The sequence below is a fragment of the Rhinoderma darwinii genome, chromosome 8 (assembly GCF_050947455.1).
Source record: "Rhinoderma darwinii isolate aRhiDar2 chromosome 8, aRhiDar2.hap1, whole genome shotgun sequence".
In the NCBI taxonomy this organism is placed as follows: Eukaryota; Metazoa; Chordata; class Amphibia; order Anura; family Rhinodermatidae; genus Rhinoderma; species Rhinoderma darwinii.
In genome coordinates this window covers 91,180,331-91,197,045 of record NC_134694.1, presented here as the reverse complement: position 1 = coordinate 91,197,045, position 16,715 = coordinate 91,180,331, and positions in this window count along the sequence as shown.

Sequence of the window (16,715 nt, the reverse complement as noted above, 5' to 3'; positions counted from 1 at the left end):
AAATGAATCGTCTGTATTCAATACCTTGATTAGCAAATACTTGGCACTGAATAGAGGCATTGAAATAGTTTCTAAGGAACCACCTAACTAGAGATGGTGTTTCTCCTCTACGTTGGCCCTTAACCCGCTTCAGCTTGCAAATGCTTTCTTATCTGTCATACACCACAGCTTTTACAGAGGATAACACAGAACAAAACAAAACACCAGCTGCCAGTATCTTGATTCAAATACAGTACAAGGTAAGCATGAAGCTCTATGTTAATGTCTGTTGGCAAAAACCAGGTATGCAAATCCAATGCTGCAACCAGGCATTATTTCATGTCCCAAGGAACAAAAAAAGCAGTGAAAACAGATGTCAAAGTTAAATAGAGATTTCTACATTTATTTATTTTATTTCGTTATTTTTCAGTCCAATATGGGCAATTTGTTCGAGTGGCACTTCTCATAGCTCATATACTGTAGATTCACTTGCCTTTTTGAGCTCTGTATATATAGTGTTATAATATATGTATATATAGATAGATAGATAGATGATAGATAGATAGATAGATAGATAGATAGATAGATAGATAGATAGATAGATAGATAGATAGATAGATAGATAGATAGATAGATAGATAGATAGATAGATAGATATAGATATAGATAAAGGATAAAGCAGCACAGCGACAGCAGTGGGTGCAGGCCTCCTAGGCTTGACAAAGATCTCATAGAGACGGATCTAAAACGTTGCCTGCCTGGGGTGAATAAACACACCACTTTTTTTCACCAATTTACTTGGAGTGCTGCCTCCTAATTTTTGGGGGATTTTATCTATCTATCTATCTATCTATCTATCTATCTATCTATCTATCTATCTATCTATCTATCTATCTATCTATCTATCTATCTATCTATCTATCATCTATCTATCTATCTATCTCTCTATTATCTATCTATCTCTCTATTATCTATCTATCTATCTATCTATCTATCTATCTATCTATCTATCTATCTATCTATCTATCTATCTATCATCTATCTATCTATCTATCTCTCTATCTATTATCTATCTATCTATCTATCTATCTATCTATCTATCTATCTATCTATCTATCTATCTATCTATCTATCATCTATCTATCATCTATCTATCTATCTATCTATCTATCTATCTATCTATCTATCTATCTATATATTTATGTATATATATATATATATATATATATATACATATATATATATATATATATATATATATATATATATATAATGACATACAGTTTGTGTGTGTCAGCATGGGTCTGATGAGTCACATGGCAAAACATTAACTCTATATGTACTGTTTTATTGAACTTATCACTCCAATTAGCCCAAATGAGAGAATATGGTAAAATTGAGTTCCTAGACATGTTTCAGTAACAAGAAAACTAGTTACTCTTTGAATTTAGTGTTTTATTATTATTATTTATTTATTTCAGTTACTTGTATAGTGCCAACATATTACGCAGTGCTGTACAGAGGTCCTCTTTTTTACTGTCCCCATTGGGGCTCACAATCGAAATACATAGCATTTGCAACAGTAGTTACATTTAGGCCACGTTCACATGTGGCAAAATTTTTCCGCTGCGAATGTTGGTGCAGATTTGGGCCAATTACGCAACGAATCTGCACCAACATTTGCATATTTGACAGGTAATTCAGTTGTTGCAGATATACACTAAAATCTGGAGAAAAGTCCTTGCTCACTTCAAATATGGCAACCGAGATAAATCCTAGGACGAATTTTCAGCTAAAGTGACCTAGTAGAGATATTGTAATTGTGAATTTAAAGAAAATCATCTAGACCCTTTTTTAAATCAGTTAAACATATTAAAATAAATAACACATTATTTCGTTTTGAGTGTTTCATAGGCTTACAGATCTTACATTTAAATAAAACTGTGCACATAATGTATTACATACCGCTTGCTGGTTCAGTGCCGCTCCTATGCATGTCGCTAAGGAGTTTGACGCATTGCTGTGGTGATGACATTGCCGTGGCAATCGGATGCTAATAGATTCTGACGGACTATTTAAACCAGGAACTGTCCTTTTAACCCTTGCCTGAGTATAAGTAACCTCCTTGCACTGCATCTATCTCTAAGTCTTGTCAAGCCTGCCTGTGGATAGCCTGCCTATGTTTGACCCTGCCCCCTTGTCAGAAGGGTCTGCAGGAAAACACACCAACAGGTTGAATAGTGTGGGAAATAAGGCAGACGGAGGCAAAATTCAATTCCAGCACAACTTAACGTTAACTTACATATCAATCAAACTCCACTCCACAGGAGAGCAGAAATTCTTGAAAGCGTACCTGAGTTTTCATTAAAAAGTCCTTGATAATGATAATGATATTCCACCGTGCTTTCAGAATTTTTTTTACTTATCCCCCTGTTTTTTGTTCTCTCCATAGTGGGGGACATGTAACTGATATACAAATCTACCAGTACAGAACAGGGGAGGACTTCATGCATACATGTCAAGTATGCCTTGCGGCTCTATCGGTAGCTCACATGATAATGAACCAATAGGCTTGCCCCCATTATGTATAACTAAATATACATATAGTCCTTTTCAATTAATTAGAATATCATCAAAAAGGTAATTGATTTCAGTAATTCAATTCAAAAAGTAAAACTCATGTATTATTTAGATTCATTACACACAGAGTGATCTATTTCCAGCATGTTTTTCTTTCAATATTGGTGATTATGGCTGACAGTTAATGAAAACCCAAAGTTGTGTCTCTCAGAAAATTTGTAGTTCCAAATTCACTCTAAAAATGTGTTGTTTTTTTTTTGCCTTAAACCGTGGCAAAACTGTGTCATTTTGCTGCAACTTTACAAAAATTTGAATAAAATCATGGCAAAATGGCACTGCGTTTCTGTAATTCATGACAACAAATACATTTTCTATATTCTGCTGATATCGTTTTATATAGTAATTATGCTCACTAGTAGACTGTCTTTTCCATAAATAACCCTAATTTTATTAATCTGCTGATAATGTAACATGTGTTTGATCTGTTTTTATAATATCCTTAAATGTGCGGTCCAAATTTACAGTAACATATTTTAAGTATAGTGTGGTGTTATAGGTAAGAGAATCAAAAGTAGGTTACTAGGAGGTAATTTCATAACTCCCTCTGACACAGAAGATACATCTGATTTGCATAGGAAATGCAGATCTTTGGCCATCAAAGGATGTCCACTGTCTGACAAATGTTTAATTGGCTCTTTCCTCACCAAGGTGCGAGATGTGCTGATTAAGGATTTGTCACTAGGGCTGACCAAACATCCTGACCAAACATCTAAAGCTATGCAAATGGATGCCTGTGGTGTGTCTGTCTGTGGACCAGGAGAAACATGGGAGAATGGCATGGTGTTCAAAGAAAGTATGATACATCAAGGCAAACCCCGTCATAATTTATATTTGTAATGACCCACATAGCTAGTTATGATCAGGGAAAATAGCCCTCATATATATGTCAAATTCAGATCCCTACACTCAGAGGAACTACCTGGGATTGGCTATTGGCTAAAAACATGGGCCTATTATATTGGTGTTTGATATGCCCTGGTTGGTAAATGTCTGCACAGGTGAATGCAGGTAATATTATATTTCTAGGGGATTCCTGCAAGGACACATGATCACTTTTATGTTTCTCTATAGAAATACAACTGTGTAATGGGAGGAGTACCCTTCATTATCATATGAACAGCCTCCTCTCAGTGACATCATCAGCCAGTGAACTGGAGGGAAAAAACTGGGTTTAAAATGCCATGAGAAGTGAGGGTCAGTGTCAGTCGTTGGGGATCCATATCTCGGTTGGAGTGACTGCCCATATTTTCAGCTGTCCCCACAACCAGGATATCGCCGCTGTACATCAGTAAGGTTTTGTTCTGTTTTATTGTATCCCTTTTATTTTCATAAACTGTTTGATTGCATTGTAACTGTATGTATATTTTTTATCTTTTATTCTGACAACTATTTTATGTATTGCACTGCACTATTGTGTATTAAATCTGAAATATTTATAAGTCTCTTCCTTGTAGTCTTACAGAACTTAATCTTCCGAAGGTGAGGAACGTTACCTGTATTTTATGTTCAATTTAGATAACCTGTGTTATAGGAACTGGTGTTAAGGGAACATAGAGACTTAGGCCCCTATTGCCTAGATAAGTATAGGTGGTGGTAGCATACTGTGGTATAAATTATTGGGGTGTTGGAAACTACGGGAGTAATTTAGCATAATCCTGTCATCTAGAGTAGGTGGGCGTGGATTTATGAGGTAAATTAATAAACTCAGTAGTGTAGTTCACCCCTGTGACGTGACCTGAGATCGGCGATCGTCACAGATTGGTGGCAGCGGTGGGATAGTGTTATTGTCATTTACACTGTTAAAGACGTTAAGTGTTTTGTTTAAGAAATTAACCTTTACACTTAAGGGCTGGAGTATCCTTGAAAAGAATACAACAGTCCACAAGGAAGAACTCAGTGCATACTATTTGTCAGCTAACATACACACGTGCAAAACAGTTTCCCTTCCCCTTCGTGTTTTTTCTTTTCTTTCTTTTATTTTGAAAAAACCGCTGATAAGATGGCAGAGGTGTATAGAAATAAGAGGAAAGATGAACTGCTAGTCCTCTGTGAGGAGAGAAGGCTGGACGGAACGAACAAAAGTAAAGCGGATCTGATCCAAGCGTTGGTGGCAGATGATACACAGCTCCACCATCCCGAGGGACCAGAGCAGGAAACTTCAGCCTCAGAGGAACGGACAGGAGACTCCAGTCAGGAACTGGCTGGGCATGGCAGTACCAGCAGTACCAGGTCTCAAAACGGTATGGAGTCTTCTCTTTCTCTAATCCTCCAGCAGATTGGCAACTGTGATCCGAATATGCGGATGCAACTGGTGATGCAAGAGCGCCAAGCAGAACGAGAAGCTGCACAACGCCAAGCAGAGTTTGCGGAACGTCAAGCGGAGCGAGAAGAACGCCAGGCAGAGCGGGAGTACCAGCTCAAGTTGACCCAAATGCAGCTGCCAAGTGCTTCATCCTCACCTCAGAGTGAGTCCACAGGCACAATCAACCTTAAACCCCGTCTAGAGCGTTTCCCTGTCATGGAGAAAGACGGCGATCTGGATGTTTATTTGAAAGGTTTTGAAAAGGTCTGCAGACAATTCCAACTGCCACCTGCAGACTGGGCTAAGTATCTGACTCCAGGGCTGAAAGGCAAAGCTCTGGAGGTGTTTGCAGCCCTGCCCACAACTATCGATCAAGATTATGAGGCTATTAAAAAGGCCTTAATCCAACGATTTAACCTCACCCCAGAGGTATACAGGAAGCGATTTCGGGCTTTGCAGCGCGCGGGTACTGACAGTTACTCAGACCTGGCCGATGGACTAAAGAACCACTTCAGGCAGTGGACGCAGGGATTAGCTGTCAACACTTTTGAAGATTTGGAGGATCTGATGATCCTGGACCAGTTTCTCCACACCTGTCCTATGGAAGTACGACAGTTTATTTTGGACCGTGAGCCCAAGACCCTGGATAAAGCTGCCCAGATAGCGGATGTATATGCCGCCAACAGAGCGCCAGAGGCGCGAAAGCCTGCTGTTCCAGGCTGGAAAGGGGGAAAGCCCCCTATTAACACTTTTGCCCCTACTCGCAGATCACCAGGAGGTGTTGCCCCTGCCCCACTTCCCAGGCCTGCTGTTTATAATCGCAGGTGTTTTGGATGCAACCAAGTGGGGCACATCAGCACTGCTTGCCCAGAGAAGAGGAAAACTACCCCTTTGCCCAAACCATCTATTTTGTCCCCAGCAGTTTTGTTTGTGGGTGGGAGGGAGAGGGCATCTTGTGACAATTTACAAGCGGTCACTGTGGGCAAGACGGTTACCATGGGACTGAGGGACACTGGTGCCGAAATGACTCTTGTCCACCCAGAGCTTGTTTCTTCAGAAGACATTATCCCAGGAAAAACTCTAACTGTTTCTGGAGTTGGTGGTCTGATCCCGGCCTTACCCATGGCACGAGTTTACCTGGATTGGGGGGCGGGAAGAGGGATGATGGATGTGGGAGTGACGGATAAAATCCCCACTAATGTGTTACTAGGAACCGATCTGGGACGTTTAGTCTCCAGATATATTTCTTCAGACCATGAGGAGGACTCTAGCGTACTTGCTGCCCCATGTGTGTCACCGCAGGTAGTATATGATAATAATGAAACTGTCAATACTAAGGAATGTGATGACCCTGTGTCCAGCAATGTTATAGAATTACATAATGTTACTGTGCTTAGGGATAGCCTAGACTCATCTAACAATGCATTGGATATAGACTGTATAACTAGCAATGATGTAGGTGATTGTAAAGCGTCAGATAATGATTTGTGTGTAGATTTAGTAGCGGGAAACGTCATAAACATGCATGAAATCCCTGTCACATGCACACACACACCAGTTCACCAAGACGGGGAGAAGGTTGTGTCCATTTCTCCTGTGACGCGCAGTCAGGGTGCCTGTAACACAAACCTGGGTTCTGGGCCCCCTACTGTGTCTGCTGCAGAGGAAGTTGGGACAGCTGACAGCCCGCAGCCAGCGGCAGAAGTTAGTCAGAATGTGTTGCTATCAGCCAGTACAGACGCAGAATGTCAGTTGTTTCAGACGGCCCTACGCACTGACGATAGTCTGCAGAAGCTGCGACAGCTGGCTGATCGGACCCCAGAGGAGGGGGACACTGAAAAAATAACCTGGGACCAGGGGAGACTGTATAGACAAAGTATTTCCACTGACCCCCAGCAGGATGTATTAAAAGACAGGCAACTAGTGGTGCCACGTCAGTTCAGGGAACAACTCCTGCGGGTGGCTCATGAAATACCACTAGCTGGTCACCTAGGGATAAGTAAGACTAAGAGTCGCCTAAAACACAACTTTTACTGGCCTGGCCTGGGGAATGATGTGACAGATTACTGCCGTTCCTGTAATGTGTGCCAAAGGATGGGGAAGTCGGGACCTGTGAACCGGGCCCCCCTTATTCCTTTGCCCATAATTGATGAGCCTTTTCGACGGATTGCTGTGGATCTGGTAGGGCCCTTGGCCATACCCAGCAGTTCTGGAAAGCGCTTTATCCTGACGTTAGTGGATTATGCCACACGTTACCCAGAAGCCATAGCATTATCCTCCATCAGGGCTGATAAGGTAGCAGACGCCCTTCTGACCATATTTTCCCGTGTAGGATTTCCCAGGGAGATGCTCACAGATCAGGGGACCCAGTTTATGTCAAATTTGATGCAGTGCCTCTGTAAGAAAATACAGGTGCAACACCTGGTGGCCAGCCCTTACCATCCTCAGACTAATGGTCTGTGTGAAAGGTTTAACGGGACCCTCAAGCAGATGCTACGAATGCTTGTGGTGTCCCAAGGGCGAGACTGGGAGCGTTATCTCCCGCACCTGCTATTTGCTTACAGAGAGGTACCGCAGGCATCAACCGGTTTCTCACCCTTTGAGCTCCTGTATGGAAGGAGGGTACGGGGACTCCTAGATCTCATGAAAGAAGCATGGGAGGGAGAATTGGTTACACCAGAGGTCTCTGTGATAGATTATGTCTTGAAATTCAGAGAGAGGATGCAGGAACTGACAGGCCTAGTACATGAGAACATGGTGCAGGCACAGGCAAGTCAGAAGAGGTGGTATGATAGGAATGCCCGAGAGAGAGTGTATGCGGTGGGTCAGAAGGTATGGGTACTGGTCCCTATGACCCAAAACAAACTCCAGGCGGCATGGGAAGGCCCATATCCAATTCATCAACGCCTCAACGATGTGGACTACGTAGTCACGATCGATCATGTTCGCAAGAAACACAAAGTTTTTCATGTGAATATGATCAAGGCGCATTATGACCGGGATATGTGCGCTCTGCCAGTCTGCAGTTTGCCAGAGGAGGGAGAAAGTGAAACACTGCTGGATTTAGTGGCTTCCGCAAAGGAGATAGGATCCATTGAGGATGCCGTAGTCAATTCACAGCTGTCTGAGGGTCAGAAGTTCCAGCTGCAGGAGGTACTTAACCCCTTCCTTGCCACTTTTACAGGGAGACCTGGGAGAACTCCGCTAGCAACTCACCATGTAGACACGGGGCATCACCAACCTGTTAGGCAAGCAGCTTATAGAGTTTCCCTAGAAGTGAGGGCTGACATGAAGAAAGAAATAGAGGAAATGTTAGGGATGGGCGTGATCCAGGAGTCTCAAAGTGCCTGGGCATCACCTGTAGTGCTTGTCCCCAAAAAGGACAAGACAACACGATTTTGCGTGGACTACAGGAAGTTGAATACCATCACTGTGTTTGATGCGTATCCAATGCCCCGCATAGATGAGCTTTTGGATCAGCTAGCCGGTGCCCGGTACCTAACAATTATGGATTTAAGTCGGGGGTATTGGCAAATCCCTATGTCCATGGAAGCGCAGGAGAGGTCCGCTTTCATCACCCCCTTTGGACTCTATGAGTCCAAGGTAATGCCCTTTGGTATGAAAAATGCTCCTGCCACATTCCAGCGCTTGGTGAACAAGCTGTTAGAGAAGTTTGAAGGGTTTGCTGTCGCTTACCTGGATGACATTGCTGTATTCAGTCAGACCTGGGAGGATCACCTGACCCACCTGTCACAGGTGCTCAGGCGTATCCAGGATGCAGGACTGACCATCAAGCCTGGAAAGTGTCAAATCGGCATGACCGAAGTGCAGTACCTCGGGCACAAGGTGGGTGGAGGGACACTAAAGCCAGAGCCAGGAAAGGTTGATGCAATTTCTGCCTGGCCCACTCCTAAGACCAAAAAACAGGTTATGTCCTTTTTGGGGACCGCAGGATACTATAGAAAGTTTGTTCCTAACTATAGTTCCCTAGCAAAACCTTTGACAGACCTCACAAGGAAGAAACAGCCGCAAATAGTGAATTGGACTGCCGACTGCGAGAGTTCTCTGTCAGCTTTAAAAGCTGCCCTTGCTAGCTCCCCAGTCTTGCAAAGCCCGGATTTCACTCGTAAGTTTGTGGTGCAGACTGACGCCAGCGCCTATGGGCTAGGCGCAGTGCTCAGCCAGGTAAATCCAGAAGGGCATGAACATCCAATAATGTATTTGAGCAGAAAGCTTCTACCGAGGGAGGTTGCGTATGCCACTGTAGAGAAGGAATGTTTGGCCATTGTATGGGCCTTGCAGAAATTACAGGCATACCTCTATGGGCGCAGATTTACCGTAGTGACCGACCACAACCCACTTAGTTGGTTGCACAGGGTAGCAGGTGATAACGGGAAGCTGCTGAGATGGAGTTTAGTCTTGCAACAATATGATTTCACTATCCAGCACAAAAAGGGCAGTGAGCATGGCAACGCAGATGGGTTATCGCGCCAGGGGGAAGCTGCGGAGATCGGCTTGGGATATTGATGGCTATATCAATGATCCCATGCCATGTCTTAAGGGGGGAGGTGTGGTGTTATAGGTAAGAGAATCAAAAGTAGGTTACTAGGAGGTAATTTCATAACTCCCTCTGACACAGAAGATACATCTGATTTGCATAGGAAATGCAGATCTTTGGCCATCAAAGGATGTCCACTGTCTGACAAATGTTTAATTGGCTCTTTCCTCACCAAGGTGCGAGATGTGCTGATTAAGGATTTGTCACTAGGGCTGACCAAACATCCTGACCAAACATCTAAAGCTATGCAAATGGATGCCTGTGGTGTGTCTGTCTGTGGACCAGGAGAAACATGGGAGAATGGCATGGTGTTCAAAGAAAGTATGATACATCAAGGCAAACCCCGTCATAATTTATATTTGTAATGACCCACATAGCTAGTTATGATCAGGGAAAATAGCCCTCATATATATGTCAAATTCAGATCCCTACACTCAGAGGAACTACCTGGGATTGGCTATTGGCTAAAAACATGGGCCTATTATAGTGGTGTTTGATATGCCCTGGTTGGTAAATGTCTGCACAGGTGAATGCAGGTAATATTATATTTCTAGGGGATTCCTGCAAGGACACATGATCACTTTTATGTTTCTCTATAGAAATACAACTGTGTAATGGGAGGAGTACCCTTCATTATCATATGAACAGCCTCCTCTCAGTGACATCATCAGCCAGTGAACTGGAGGGAAAAAACTGGGTTTAAAATGCCATGAGAAGTGAGGGTCAGTGTCAGTCGTTGGGGATCCATATCTCGGTTGGAGTGACTGCCCATATTTTCAGCTGTCCCCACAGCCAGGATATCGCCGCTGTACATCAGTAAGGTTTTGTTCTGTTTTATTTTATCCCTTTTATTTTCATAAACTGTTTGATTGCATTGTAACTGTATGTATATTTTTTATCTTTTATTCTGACAACTATTTTATGTATTGCACTGCACTATTGTGTATTAAATCTGAAATATTTATAAGTCTCTTCCTTGTAGTCTTACAGAACTTAATCTTCCGAAGGTGAGGAACGTTACCTGTATTTTATGTTCAATTTAGATAACCTGTGTTATAGGAACTGGTGTTAAGGGAACATAGAGACTTAGGCCCCTATTGCCTAGATAAGTATAGGTGGTGGTAGCATACTGTGGTATAAATTATTGGGGTGTTGGAAACTACGGGAGTAATTTAGCATAATCCTGTCATCTAGAGTAGGTGGGCGTGGATTTATGAGGTAAATTAATAAACTCAGTAGTGTAGTTCACCCCTGTGACGTGACCTGAGATCGGCGATCGTCACATATAGCTTCACTGTGTTTGTGGACCAAACCCTACAGGAAATGTTCTGCAGTTTTTGTAAAATAATAAAAAATAAAAGCAATACAATTGACTAAAATGAAGCGCTAGCTTATGAAACTGCTTTATTCATGAGCCCAGCTATTTTCTGGCCTGTAGATGATCATCTGTGCAAGTTTTGATTTTGTCTAGCTCTCCTTTGTGTGCTTCTGCCCATTTGGACACCCTTGAGTGGGTGGCTTGGCACTTATAGCTCTTATGGTCGTAATGGTCAAAGTTAGGGCAAGTAGACATGGTGCTGCTATAGCTGCTAAGTGCCTGGTCACACCAGAATTTATGTGGCGGAGTGACTTCTGTGATGAGTTTATGGAAATTATCTAAATCTTCTTGACCAAAAAAACTTTCTGAGAATATTCTGTCAGGGCTGGTGAGAAACCTGACAGATACAGGGTTTGGGGCAGTGGGTTGTGGAACCACAGTGAAACTAGGGTCAATTATCCTGGCCCAAGCCTGAGTGATTGTTGCTGAAGAATAATGATATTGTTCAGAACTAGGTGGCCTGAGGTTTTTCTATGGCCCAGTAGAGCAGAGTCTATCATGGAGCCTTTGGTGGCGTGGCTGTGGTCTGCTGAGTGACTCCTTATATTTCTTCTAGAATCGGCTTTATTTTTTGCAGCCCCTCCCTCCTTCTTTGACTGCAGCCTAATAGTTGTAATGAAGCACATTCAGTTTGGCAGGGCAGGGAAGGGTCACACCTTCTCCTCACGTTCTGCATTCACATCTCTTTTTATATGCCCAATAACACTCTCCCACTTGCTCAAGCACCTCTGCACTTGTTTCGGCACGAAGGGATAAGGAGGTACAACTTTTAACTTACCTATCATGCTAATGATGCATACTTCCCTTAACCTCATTCTGTCTCCATCTGTGTGGGTCACTCAAAACTATGATGTAGGTCTATGGATAGCTCTAGTACCACAATATTGGAAATTTGTGATATAAAAATATTGCAGCATTACAATAATAGTGCAATATCACTAACATACTACACAACTCTAGAAAAAAATTGAGTTAAAAGTAACCCCCACCCCTCTGTGATCCTTGTAGGGACTGCCTTCCCACTCTCAGTTCTAATTCTGAAACACACATGCAGAGGTTCTGCACTTTGTACTATCAGTAATATATTTACACTGAGCTGCAAGCTTCACTTCCTCTGCCTCAGAAATATATATATATATATGTTAAAGGGGGTGGGGTAATAGCGGGATTCACTGGTTAGTGACACCCACTATTACTTCCGCCTTTATAATCAGGGTCACTAGGGTTATGCCTAGTTCCCCTACCTTTTCCTTATACTAACGTCTATCTAATTGCTTTAGCGGCTACTCAAGGGAATAAGACCGTATAGTAAATAAAGGTAATATTTATTAACATACAGTAATCACTCTCATATGTATAATACAGTAACTAATCACCGTACAGTATAAACACGGTATCAAGATATTATACCGCCACCCACTTACATAAACATACACAGAATACAGTTACGTTACAACACAATAAACATAAGTTACTTGTGATTCTCACACGCTCTCTATCTCTATCCCACTCCCTCCTAATATAACTTTCCCTATACACTAAGGGTTAATACGGGATAAGGAGGAACAAGGGGAATGGGTTACTGTGTAAAACAGACAGCAAGGGTTAACTCAGGGACTCTGGAACAGCAAGGGTTAACTCAGGGACTGTAGGACAGCGAGGGTTGACTCAGGGACTCTGGGACAGCAAGGGGTTAACTCAGGGACTCAGGGAAGCAAGGGTTAACTTAGGGAGAGCAAGGGGTTAACTTACTCAGGGAGAGCAAGGGGTTAACTCAGGGAAGCAAGGGTTAACTCAGGGACTCTGGGACAGCAAGGGTTACTCTGGGACAGCAAGGGGTTAACTCAGGGACTCAGGGAAGCAAGGGTTAACTTAGGGAGAACAAGGGGTTAACTTACTCAGGGAGAGCAAAGGGTTAACTCAGGGAAGCAAGGGTTAACTCAGGGACACTGGGACAGCAAGGGTTAACTCAGGAACTCTAGGACAGCGAGGGTTAACTCAGGGACAGTAGGACAGCGAGGGTTAACTCAGGGACTCTGGGACAGCAAGGGTTAACTCAGGGACTCTGGGACAGCAAGGGTTAACTCAGGGACGCAAGGGTTAATTTAGGGAGGGAGAGCAAGGGATTAATTTAGGGAGAGCAAGGGATTAACTTACTCAGGGAGAGCAAGAGGTTAACTCAGGGAAGCAAGGGTTAACTCTGGGACAGTAGGGACTCAGGGAAAGCTAGGGGTTAACTCAGGGAAGCAAGGGTTAACTCAGGGACAGTAGGGACAGTACTCAGGGAGATCAAGGGGTTAACTCAGGGAAGCAAGGTTTACAGCAGGAGGAGACAGGGAGAGACAGGGTTAAGTGTAGCTGCTGCTACACTTGATCGTGACTTTGTGGAGCAGCAGAGGCAGAACCCAGGTCTTTGGAGGAGAGAGAGAGTTGAGCCGTCGGTGGTGTGTGTGTGAGGCAGGCAGGCAGCTCTCAGCTGATCTTCTTCAGCTTCGGCTCCTGAGCTTGGCTCCTGAGCGTACCAATGCAGGGCTATTTAACCCTGTCGGTACGCTTGCAGCGGGGAGTGTGGTGCTTGCCCCAGGCTAGCATAGGTCGGCATGGTGATAATGTATCACCAGCCGACTCATGAGAGCCTGCACGAGACAGTCCGTGCGCGCGGGAGACTTGAAATGGAGACAGGGGATAACTATCCCTTGTCTCCATGGTTTCCTAACAAAGCAGGGACATGCTTATTGTCCTGCTCTGTTTCCAACCGTATTCATGACCAGGGCTGTTGTAGTTACAGCCCTGGCTCATGATACATTATATGTACTATACATACACATATATTATATATATGTGTATATATACATATATACATACACACACACACTGTATACATACATACATACTATATATATATATATACATATATATATATATATATATATATATATATATATATATATATATATATATACACATACACATATATGGACACTTCCCTTTACAATATATATATATATATATATATATATATATATATATATATATTTTTTTTTAAATTGTTTTCATTTCGCTACATTATTCCTTTGTTTCTGTAAGTGTATTGTGGTATTAACCATAACCCATCAAGTAAAGTTGAAGCTGGAAAGTGATCCTCAGTGACTCATATTTAGAATTAGCTAGATGAAACTGCACATTGCAAACATCAGTTTAGTCTCAAAGAAAGAGTGGAGTAGCATTTAGTCTTAAACCCTTAGTGAGTAATTACTCAAGTATCTGAATGGCAAATGTCCAACTGCATGTCAACAAACTGATTATGATGAGAAGGGCATTTCTTCCCCTAGAGAAAAAAAGTCACCGAAAGCAGCAAAAAGCAAGCAATGTAAATAGGAAACAGAATTTAGTAGGATGAAAGCATTTTCCTCTATAAATAAAACTGGGAGTGATAAAATTATTTGTAAAGCTAACTTGTTCTGTACTCTGTACAAATATATTGTACAAAACGATCATTTAGAGTGGCAGTAAAATTTGGGCAGATGGCATAGCTGTTTATTTCCAATAATTGATATGGATGTACAGTATGTAGCGGTACACTGGATACTTTGTAACAGAGTGTGATGACTGTTTTATAATAATGGCAGCAGCATAGAGGATTGATTAGGATCTACTTAAAACATAATTGTACGACTTGTTACAGAGAGATAAAGTTGTTACTTTACTAGTAAAATGTCCATCAATGTAATGTTGTCTCGCTTGTACTTTCCGGACAGAAAGACTTTGTTTTAATATGTCGGTTCTATGGTTCTTCACTTCTGGGCTCAGACCCAGTTTCCTGGATTTCTATTATCTGGTTCATTCACACTAGAAAAATTATGATATAATAAATATATCAAGAATATTGTTGTTGTTATTATAATTATTAGTATTATTAATATTATTATTATTAGTATTATTATTATTAGTCTCTGTGGACTATGACCTAGACAAACATTAGGAATTTACTCAATGTACTATACTAATGTCTAATGCATGCTGTCCTTTCAATGACTTGTTCATGTAGTCTTTAGCATAGCGTCCTTAGAATAGCGGAGTGACACTGCAAGGAGCAGCTCCCGCTCTGGATGAGTTCATTTTCCATGTAATACCACATTTCTCCTCCTACTGTAATGACTGCTGTTAACCAGGGTCTTCAGTTTCTAGACTGACAGCGATCAGCTGATGAAACGTGGGTCCCCATTTAGATAAGGGTTTATCCAGATAGAGCAACCCCTTCAAACCTTCATCTTGTTATATCTCCATATTACAGCATAGTACATGAGTGATAATACAACCACTAGACTGTAGTACAAACAGGTTACTGGTCTAGAGTCTGCATTAGGCCTCCTTCAAACAAGGTTTTATTGTCTAGTGTTTTCAACAGTATGAAAAAATGCATTTAAAAGCGTTTTTTATTTTGACTTACATTTTTGGTGGAATTTTTTATTTTGTCACATTTTATCATGCATTTTTTTTCCCTGATGTTTTTCAAAACTTATAGAGAAGCCTATAGGAAAAACACTAGGAAAAAAATACCATATCCAGAGCATGCTACGTTTTTGAAAAATTCCACTACACCCAAAAATGCCACCAAGAGCCCACAAACCAAAATGCTGTTTATGTAAATTGTTCAATATTTCACTATTGACTTTAACCCCTTAGTGACCAAGCTTGTTTGGACCTTAATGACCAAGCCAAATTTGTCAAATCTGGTATGTGTGACTTTATCAGTGAATAACTCTGTGAAAGTTTTGAATATCCAAGTAATTCTGACATTGTTTTTTCGTCACATGTTGTACTTTATTTTAGTGGTAAAAGTAGACTGATACGATTTGCGGAAATAACTTTAAAAATAGAAAAATTGAAGAAATTTTGTAAAAATTATAATTTTTCCCTATTTTTAACTGCAATATGTCACATATGTACACACATACTGTACAATTTTTTTTATTAAATATATATTTCCATCTCTTTACTCTATTTTGGCAGCACTTTTGAAAAAAAAAATAATTTTTGAGCAATTTAGAAGACATACAAGTTAAGTAATAATTTTATAAATTTTGTAGTACATTTTGTTTTCCTGCACCAAGCCAGGTTTTCATAGGCTCATAGGTGTCAGAATGGTGGTTTTGACCCCACAGTTTTTTTGTAAGAATTCATGCAAAGCAGGCATAAAAAAATATAATTTAACTTTTTTCATAAAAGTATCACTTTGAAGACCGATTTCTTTGTAAAGCGACCATGAGAATGAAGAAACACACCCCAAAATCTATCACCCTGTTTCTCCTGTTTTCAAAAATGCCCCCATTGTGACCCTAATGGAGTTGCCTGGACACACGGCAGGGCCCGAAAGGGAGGGAGCACCCGGAGGCTTTCAGGACTCATATTTTGCTTGAAAATGTTTTAGGCCCCACTGTACATTTGGAGAGGTTTTGAACTACCAGAACGATAGAAACTCCCCATAAACGACCCCATTTAGAAAACTAGACCCCTTAAGGTATTTATCTAGGGGTGTAGTGAGTATTTTGACCCCACAGTTTTTTGGTAAATTTAATGCATAGCTGGTGAAATTTAAAAAAAAAATCACTTTTTATATAAAAGTATCACTTTGAAGACCGATTTCTTTGTAAAGCGACCATGAGAATGAAGAAACACACCCCAAAATCTATCACCCTGTTTCTCCTGTTTTCAAAAATGCCCCCATTGTGACCCTAATGCGTTGCCTGGACACACGGCAGGGCCCGAAAGGGAGGGAGCACCCGGAGGCTTTCAGGACTCATATTTTGCTTGAAAATGTTTTAGGCCCCACTGTACATTTGGAGAGGTTTTGAACT